Here is a 7,592-nt window from a genome sequence, read left to right on the forward strand (position 1 = left end):
CCTGCCAAGGAGCCTACTGTAGCATTAAAGTCACCCAGAATTAAAGCTTGTCCTCTTTTGGCACATTGATGACAAGAGTCTCTAGGTCTTCACAAAATTTTTCTTTGAGTTCATCAGGATTTGTCATGGTGGGAGCATAGACACTGATGATGGTGGCATGGCATTTTCCTGTGAGTGGCAATTGCACTGTCACGAGCCTGTCATTTGCTCCTTTTGGCAGGCATACCAGCTTGCTCATTAGATTAATTTTGACTGCAAAACCCATGCCAGATTCACGGCACTCTCCTTCCCTGTACCCACTCCAGAAAAAGGTGTATCTAGCTCCACCTTCAGTAAGCTGGCCTTCATCTGCCAACCTTATTTCACTCAGGGCTGCTATTTGGATGTGATATGTGTTGAGTTCTCTTGCAATAAGAGCAGTTTTCCTTTCAGGTCTACTGAATTTTGTGTTGTTTGGTAGTGTACGCATGTTCCATGTGCAGCTGGTAAGTGGAATCATCTTTGCAGATACTTTTGTACTTTTTGTATTTCGACCACATTGTGGGATTCTCCACCTGCCGTGGTAATCAGGTCAGGGCTGGGTAAGCTGATAATGTTTAGGGTACCTTTTCTAGCCCTCTTCCTCACACTAGGAGGTGAATAGTGTGATCCTTAAAAGGCTTCTCAGACACCCAGGGGGCTGCCAAGTCCCACTGCTGCTTCCAGTGAGAAATGACCCTATGGCCTAGGCTGCCTGTGTGCAGGATTGTGACTATAGCTCCCAGTGTATCTGCACCTGCTGCTTCACCACTTGCTTGTCACCACAGGACTTTGAGGCGTAATAGTGAAATAGTATGGGTGATATCTTTTGATTCGTGCATAAATTGGATTTAAGTGAGGCAGAGGTGCACGAAGTCGTCTGCCTCCCTTTCTTCTCCACAGTCATCATAGTCCAGTGGGAGGACAGAGTCAAGAAGGCTGGAGATGGCTTAGGATGCAAAGACCTTTGTGTCTTTGGTATCTAACTAAGCTCTAAGTGCTCCACATCGCTTCATCTGCCTTCATGGCCATTGGAACAAATTGTTCTCATCCACCCATTCCAACAGATGAAGTCTTCAGATGCTTGGGGTAGATACCTCCCTAACTCACCAATGGGTTTGAGAACGCTTGGTTACCTCAACCTGGTTTGGCCCATCTGCCAAAATGGTTTACTGGGGTGTGGCCATTGTGCATGCTACAGCTTCTTGGAGCCACAGGTCAGAATTAGGTGGAACAGATGCACACCAAAGGTAGAAAGAACCCTGAAAAGGGCCTGGCAGCCATTACACCAAAGGTACTGGTCTTCCCTAAACATACCCTACACCGCAACATGAATTTGATATACCCAAACATCTAACCAGCGTGGGGAACCTGTGGTCTCAAAGCTGTAGATTCCTCAACACTGATCTAAGTTTTTGGGATAAGAACTCACTATTTGGCAAAGATTGCTTGGAAAACTATGTGGCAGTTTGGCAGAAACTAGGTAGAGACAAGGGATTCTTAAACTTTTTCCACTTGTGACCCCTTTTCACCTAAGAAATTTTGGGGTGATCCTAAGTATATAGGCATATAAAATAGGTAAGCAAATCAAACATTTACTGATAATAAATCATAAATTTATTTTAAAACTATTCTTTGGTGTATATATAATTTTACCATTAGAGACAAAAGCAAATTTGCATATTAATGAGATGGATGTGCTTATTTATTTTTACATAAAGAATTAAATCCTGTTGGAGTATCTGATACTGCAGGACATAGAGTATTAATCAGCTTCTTCAGAGTTGATTGATATTTTGATTTTATAATTTTCAATGCTGAGAATGACACTTGATATAAAAATGTAGTACAAAATGGCCGAAGTATGGTTAGAGCCGTTTCAAAAATTGTTGGAAATTATGTCCTAATCCGAAGTTAAAATTCATTTGACAGTTCTTTAGAAAACTCAAGTTTCAAACTTGTGTCACTTGATAACTTGGCAAATTCTTCTTGGACTTTTAATGGCAGATGACTGACATTTTGTATTTCAATTGAGTATGGCTTATGAACCCAACTTAATTTTTTAGAATCAAAATTTGAAGGGAAGTATTTCTGAAATGGTGTCTCCAGATGATCTACTAGGATTTCCTAAATTTACCATCATATCTGCAGAATGATAGTTTTGTTTCCTCATTGCCTAGTGTAATTCCTTCAACTTCTTTTTCTTCTCTAATTCTATAGCTAACATTTCTATTACTCTGTGTGTGTGTTTGTCCTTCGTTGCCAAAGAAGACCATGCCATCGGAAATGATGACATGACTAGCACTGACTTTGTTTTGAGTGAGGGAGGGCTGTGCAGGTCACCAGCCTCACTTCTCTTCCAGAGCCATCTGAATCCAGTGACCAGATATTCACCAGGATGACTGGAGATGACTCGGGATGAAGCAATTGGGGTTAAGTGACTTGCCCAAGGTCACACAGCTATGAGTGTCAAGTGTCTGAGGTGAGATCTGAACTCAGGTCTTCCTGACTCCTGCACTGGTGCTCTATCCACTGCACTGCCTAGCTGCCAATAACAATATATAATAACTTCTAATAGCAAATATTCAAGCCTTTTTAACCCACTATTTCACATTCACAAACCTGTCACTCTGAAAAACAGAAAGATGTTTCATTTCATTTGAATTGTTGCATTGTTCTTTTTACTTTTTTAAACAAGGAATATGCCTCCATCTGGTGAATTTTTAGCATACTGCTCCTGGAGGCAAGTAGTACAAGATTAAATTTTGCAACAAAAGGATGTTTTCTTTTTTAAAAACTTGTTTAGTTCTTTTCAGAGGTTCTACTTCCTTGTTCAAGGCTTCCTTATGAAGTATAGGCTATATCATAAGATTGGTCACTAGAGAACCTTGGATTATCAAAATTAGATACCATTAATCAAGCATTTTAAGTAAATAGAAGCTGACCAAATTCAGCAATTAAAAAAGAAAAACATTTTTAACTCAATGTTCATAAAATTAAATAACATGTTGAAACAACTCAAAATGAAAATGGCAAAAATTTACATTTGAAAATCAACATAAGGACAAATGCAGTGCTATGAAAGGAAGATTAAGATCATGCTAAACATGAGCCTCAATGCTCATTAGATCCATCACAGCATCACAAAATAGAACTAAATGGAAAATGCAATATTTATCTTCTCCACATGACATTTGTTGAATAGATACGTGGATTAACTGTCCATTTAGATGTACTACAACCTGGTAGTGAAGACTGCTGCACAGTCATCAGTAATTTTACCCTTCTGTCTAATTTAGCCACTTATCCATAACCAAAAAATATTTTTGTCCTATAATATAAATAAATATTGCTGATGATTTCTCAAATACTAGCTTTAGTGTATGAAATTACATTTGTTTGGGCTTAATACAAAAAACTGATGATTACACTTACATAAACATACAGCGGTGATGGTGGAGAAATATTATTAAAGGGGTTTTGTCTTTACTTGCTGCATGCAATTAAATACTTTGTGTTCTGTAAAAGGACATAACAATTTAAAAAATCAAACATTCTAATACAATCCAACCCAAAGATATACTATTTTGATACTTATGTGCTGAGGCATGACAGTAGGAAAATATTAAAAGTCTTTATTTCCCATAATTAAACTATTTTGTTTTTGTATGAGCAGAAAACTTTGTATGTGCAGTAAAAACACTGCAATTCTTAACATACAAGTCTTGAATCTGAGCTAAGGCATTTCTGGCAGCATTTGTTGGCATTGCATGGTATGACAGCATGTGCAGTATAATGTGCACATGTTGTATGTTCAGAACCAAGGCTGCAGTGAAGATGTATGAAGCAACATGAGCAAGTACTGCTAGAAACACCTCTGATTCATTATACATTTGATTTTTAATTAATTTTTAGTCATTGTTCATTCAGAAATTTTTTTACTATTGCCAATTTTTTTCATGACCCCCACATTCACTTACATGACCCCATAATGGGGTTGTGACCTACAGTTTAAGAAGTGCTAGTACAAACCAACATCTCATAACATAAACCAAGATAAAATCAGAATGGGTACAAGATTTAGACAGAAAGGGTGATATCATAAGCAAATCAAGGGAGCATGGAATAGTTTACTCCTCAGAACTATGGATAAGGAAAGGATTTATGATCAAAGAAGAGATAGAAAAGATCCAAAGGGATAATTTTGATTACTTTAAATTAAAAAGGTTTTGTGCAAACAAAACCAATGCAGCCAATGCTAGAAGGAAAGAAGGAACTGGGAAAAAATTTTACAAAAAGTTCCTCTGAAAATGCCTCATTTCTCAAATATATAGAGAACTGAGTAAAATTTATAAGAATCATTTATAAGAATAATTTATAAGAGTCATCCTCCAATTGATAAATGGTCAAAGGATATGAACAGGCAGTTTTCAGAAGGAGAAATCAAAAGTTAGCCATAGTCAGATGAAAAAATTCACTTAATCACTATTGATTAGAGAAATGCAAATTAAAACAATTCTGAGTTACCATCTCATACCTATCAGATTGACTACTAAGACAGAAAAGGAAAATGACAAATGCTGGAGGGGGATGTGAGGAAATTTGAACAGTAACACACTGTTGGTAGAGTTATAAATGATCCAACCATTTTGGAGAGTAATTTGGAGCTATGCTCAAAGGGCTGTCAAACTGTATACCATTTGACCTAGCAATACCAGGTCTGTATCCCCAGGAGATTAAAGCAAAAGGAAAAGGACCTATATGTACAAAATTTTATAGTAGCTCTTTTTGTAGTGGCAAATAACTGGAGATTCAGGAATTACCTATCAATTGAAGAATGACTGAACAAAACTTGGGAATACTTATATAAACTGCTGTAAAGTGAAGTAAGGAGAACCAGGAGAAAGTTATACGGGGTAACTGCAATGTTGTATGATAATCAGCTGTGAATGACTTAAATATTCTGACTAATACAGTAATTCAAGACGTTTCTAAAGAATTTGTGATGAAAAATGCTATCTATCTCCAGAGAAAGAACTGATGGAATTTTAATGAAAATTGAAGCATAATTTATTGAACTGAATTATAATCTTATTTTTATTTCTTTTAAAACAATGACACAGTTAATATGGAAATATGTTTTGCATGATTTTACAGGTATAACTGATATCACATTTCTTGTCTTTACAATGGTGGGGGAGGGGTGGCAGGAGAGTAGAAGAGAATTCGGAACTCAAAAATTTTTTTAAATTAATGTCAAAAATAAATGATAAATTGGAAAAAAAATTTTGAAGAAAATTTTTGTTTGCATATGCTTTCAGACAGCTTCACTAATAAAATAAACCCCCCAACATGGTCATTACCTCTGAAATTAAAGCATGCAGACCACAAAAAGCAACTTATTATACTGTGTGGTATTCAGCTGGAATCATTTTGATTTTGAGTACTTTCTTGATTAGTGAAGACAATTTCATATTTTGAAATTAAACTGTGCTCTCTCTTTCTTTATATACATATATACATACGTATATACATATATACGTATGTATATTGATCAGTTTTGACCTCCTGTCTGCCTACTGGATGCCTTTCATACTTTTTGAAGTCCCTTGGTTAAGTGGAAGTGAGAACCAAAGTTTTGTTCCCTCAATCAAAGGTCTATAACACATTTTAGAGCAAAGTACTTAAGGTCTGGTAGCAGGATGAAGTGAGGCACTGAAAAGTCAATCAACTGTTAACAAAAAGAGGCTTACTGTGATCTAACACAGCAAGGAGCTGCAACGACAGAGCACCACTTAGCTCCCTTTCATGTATGGAAACATCTGGTCAGCAAGGCTGGGTATAGTGACCCAGAGTCTTCAGAGATCTAATAAGCCATTGGGCACTTTATATTTTTTTATGCCTTCAGGTGACCTAGAAATTGTTTTAAGCTGGCTAGGTGGCATAGTGGATAAAGTACTGAGCCTGGAATCATGAAGGACTTGAGTTCAAATCCAGCCTCCTTTTATTAGTGTGTGGCCCCATATAAGTCACTTAACCTCTGTTTGCCTTAGTTTCTTCAACTATAAAATGGGGATAACAGCACTTACCTCCCAGGGTTGCTGTGAAGTTCAAAGGAGATATTAGTAAAGTGCTTACTTACTGCCCAATCTGTGGTAGATCATTCCGAGCTTGTATTGGTCTGGTCAGCCACAATCGGACACACTGAAACTTGAGTTTATCATGGTGATACCATTTTGGTCATCTTTGAGAACGAAGGACAACAACCAACCAATTTAGTGCAGTGACAGGCATATAGTAGGCACTTAATAAAAGCTTATCTTCTCCAAAGGAGGCAGGCACCATGAAGATCCCAGGAACAGTTTTGCTGTCCTTCAGGGAAAATGAATCCCTCTTTTGGGGAAAGCAGGAAACCTGACCCTATCATATCTCACCTGCTCCCAAAGCTGAAAAATCTAGAGCCAATTAAGGAATCAGAGCACACAGGGAGATCATCACTCATAGTCCAATACACTAAGATTCTAAATTCTTCTTTCTTGAACTCCCAGCAGTAGCTGCACATCCTCTTGTAACGTGGTTATAGCCAAGGCCACAACCTGATTTATTCCCTGGCATACCAGCTCTCCCAATTTCTGTCTTTTAGACTCATCTATCTCTTTCTATACAAATTAAGCTTATGCAATCCTTCCTCTCAATTCCTGAGCCTTATTCTAATCACTTCTGCTACTCTTGCTGCTGTGGCTCCTTCCTCATCCCCCTCCAAATGGGCTGGAAACCCTGTTTTTTCTCTACAAGCTGTCAGTATCACAAATTTTGAGAGGGAAGGGACTTAATAGGCCATTTGGTCAATCCTTTCAATTTACAGGTGAGAAAACTGATTGACACTCCCAAGTTCACAAAAGTGACAGGATTCAAGGCCCCACAGGTCCTTTGGCTGAAAATCCAATCCTCTTTCCACTGTACCATGATGCCTTAAACTTTTTACCTCAAATTCCTCTTACTCTCTCTCTTTAAGGGACATCTGGCTCTTCTCCTAAAGATACAAACTTCTTTAAAATCTTCTCCCTTGGGTGCCACTCCTCTCAATTTTCCCCATATATACACACTCTCTCAGGAGTAGAAATTGTTTCCCATTTTTATTTTCCGTTTACTTCTATTTTTTTCAATTCCCTGTTGAGGTCCACTCAATCTCTCTAATACTATCTCCCCATCCTTATTGTCTATCTTGCCAGATCATTCTCCCAGTTTTTTCAACGTATTTACAGTCTTGCTCCCCATTTTCATCTCCACCTTTCTTAAAGAATGTATCTTCAGATTCTTTGAAAAGAATTGTTTTTCATTGATAACTTAATAAATATTTTAATATAGAAAGAACAGAAAAGAAGATTGAATAAAAACTGAATTGTTATCATTTTAAAGAAATACATACATTACATGTAACATATTTACATGTATATTACATGTAAGTAGTAACAAAATTGCTACACTTGTGTCCCCTCTGTACTTTTAATTTTATTCTATGTATTTTAAAGACATTTTATTGATGTTCTTTTTTGCGTATAATTAGCTGCCCA

The sequence above is a fragment of the Notamacropus eugenii genome, chromosome 6 (genome assembly GCF_028372415.1).
Source record: "Notamacropus eugenii isolate mMacEug1 chromosome 6, mMacEug1.pri_v2, whole genome shotgun sequence".
Taxonomy (NCBI): domain Eukaryota; kingdom Metazoa; phylum Chordata; class Mammalia; order Diprotodontia; family Macropodidae; genus Notamacropus; species Notamacropus eugenii.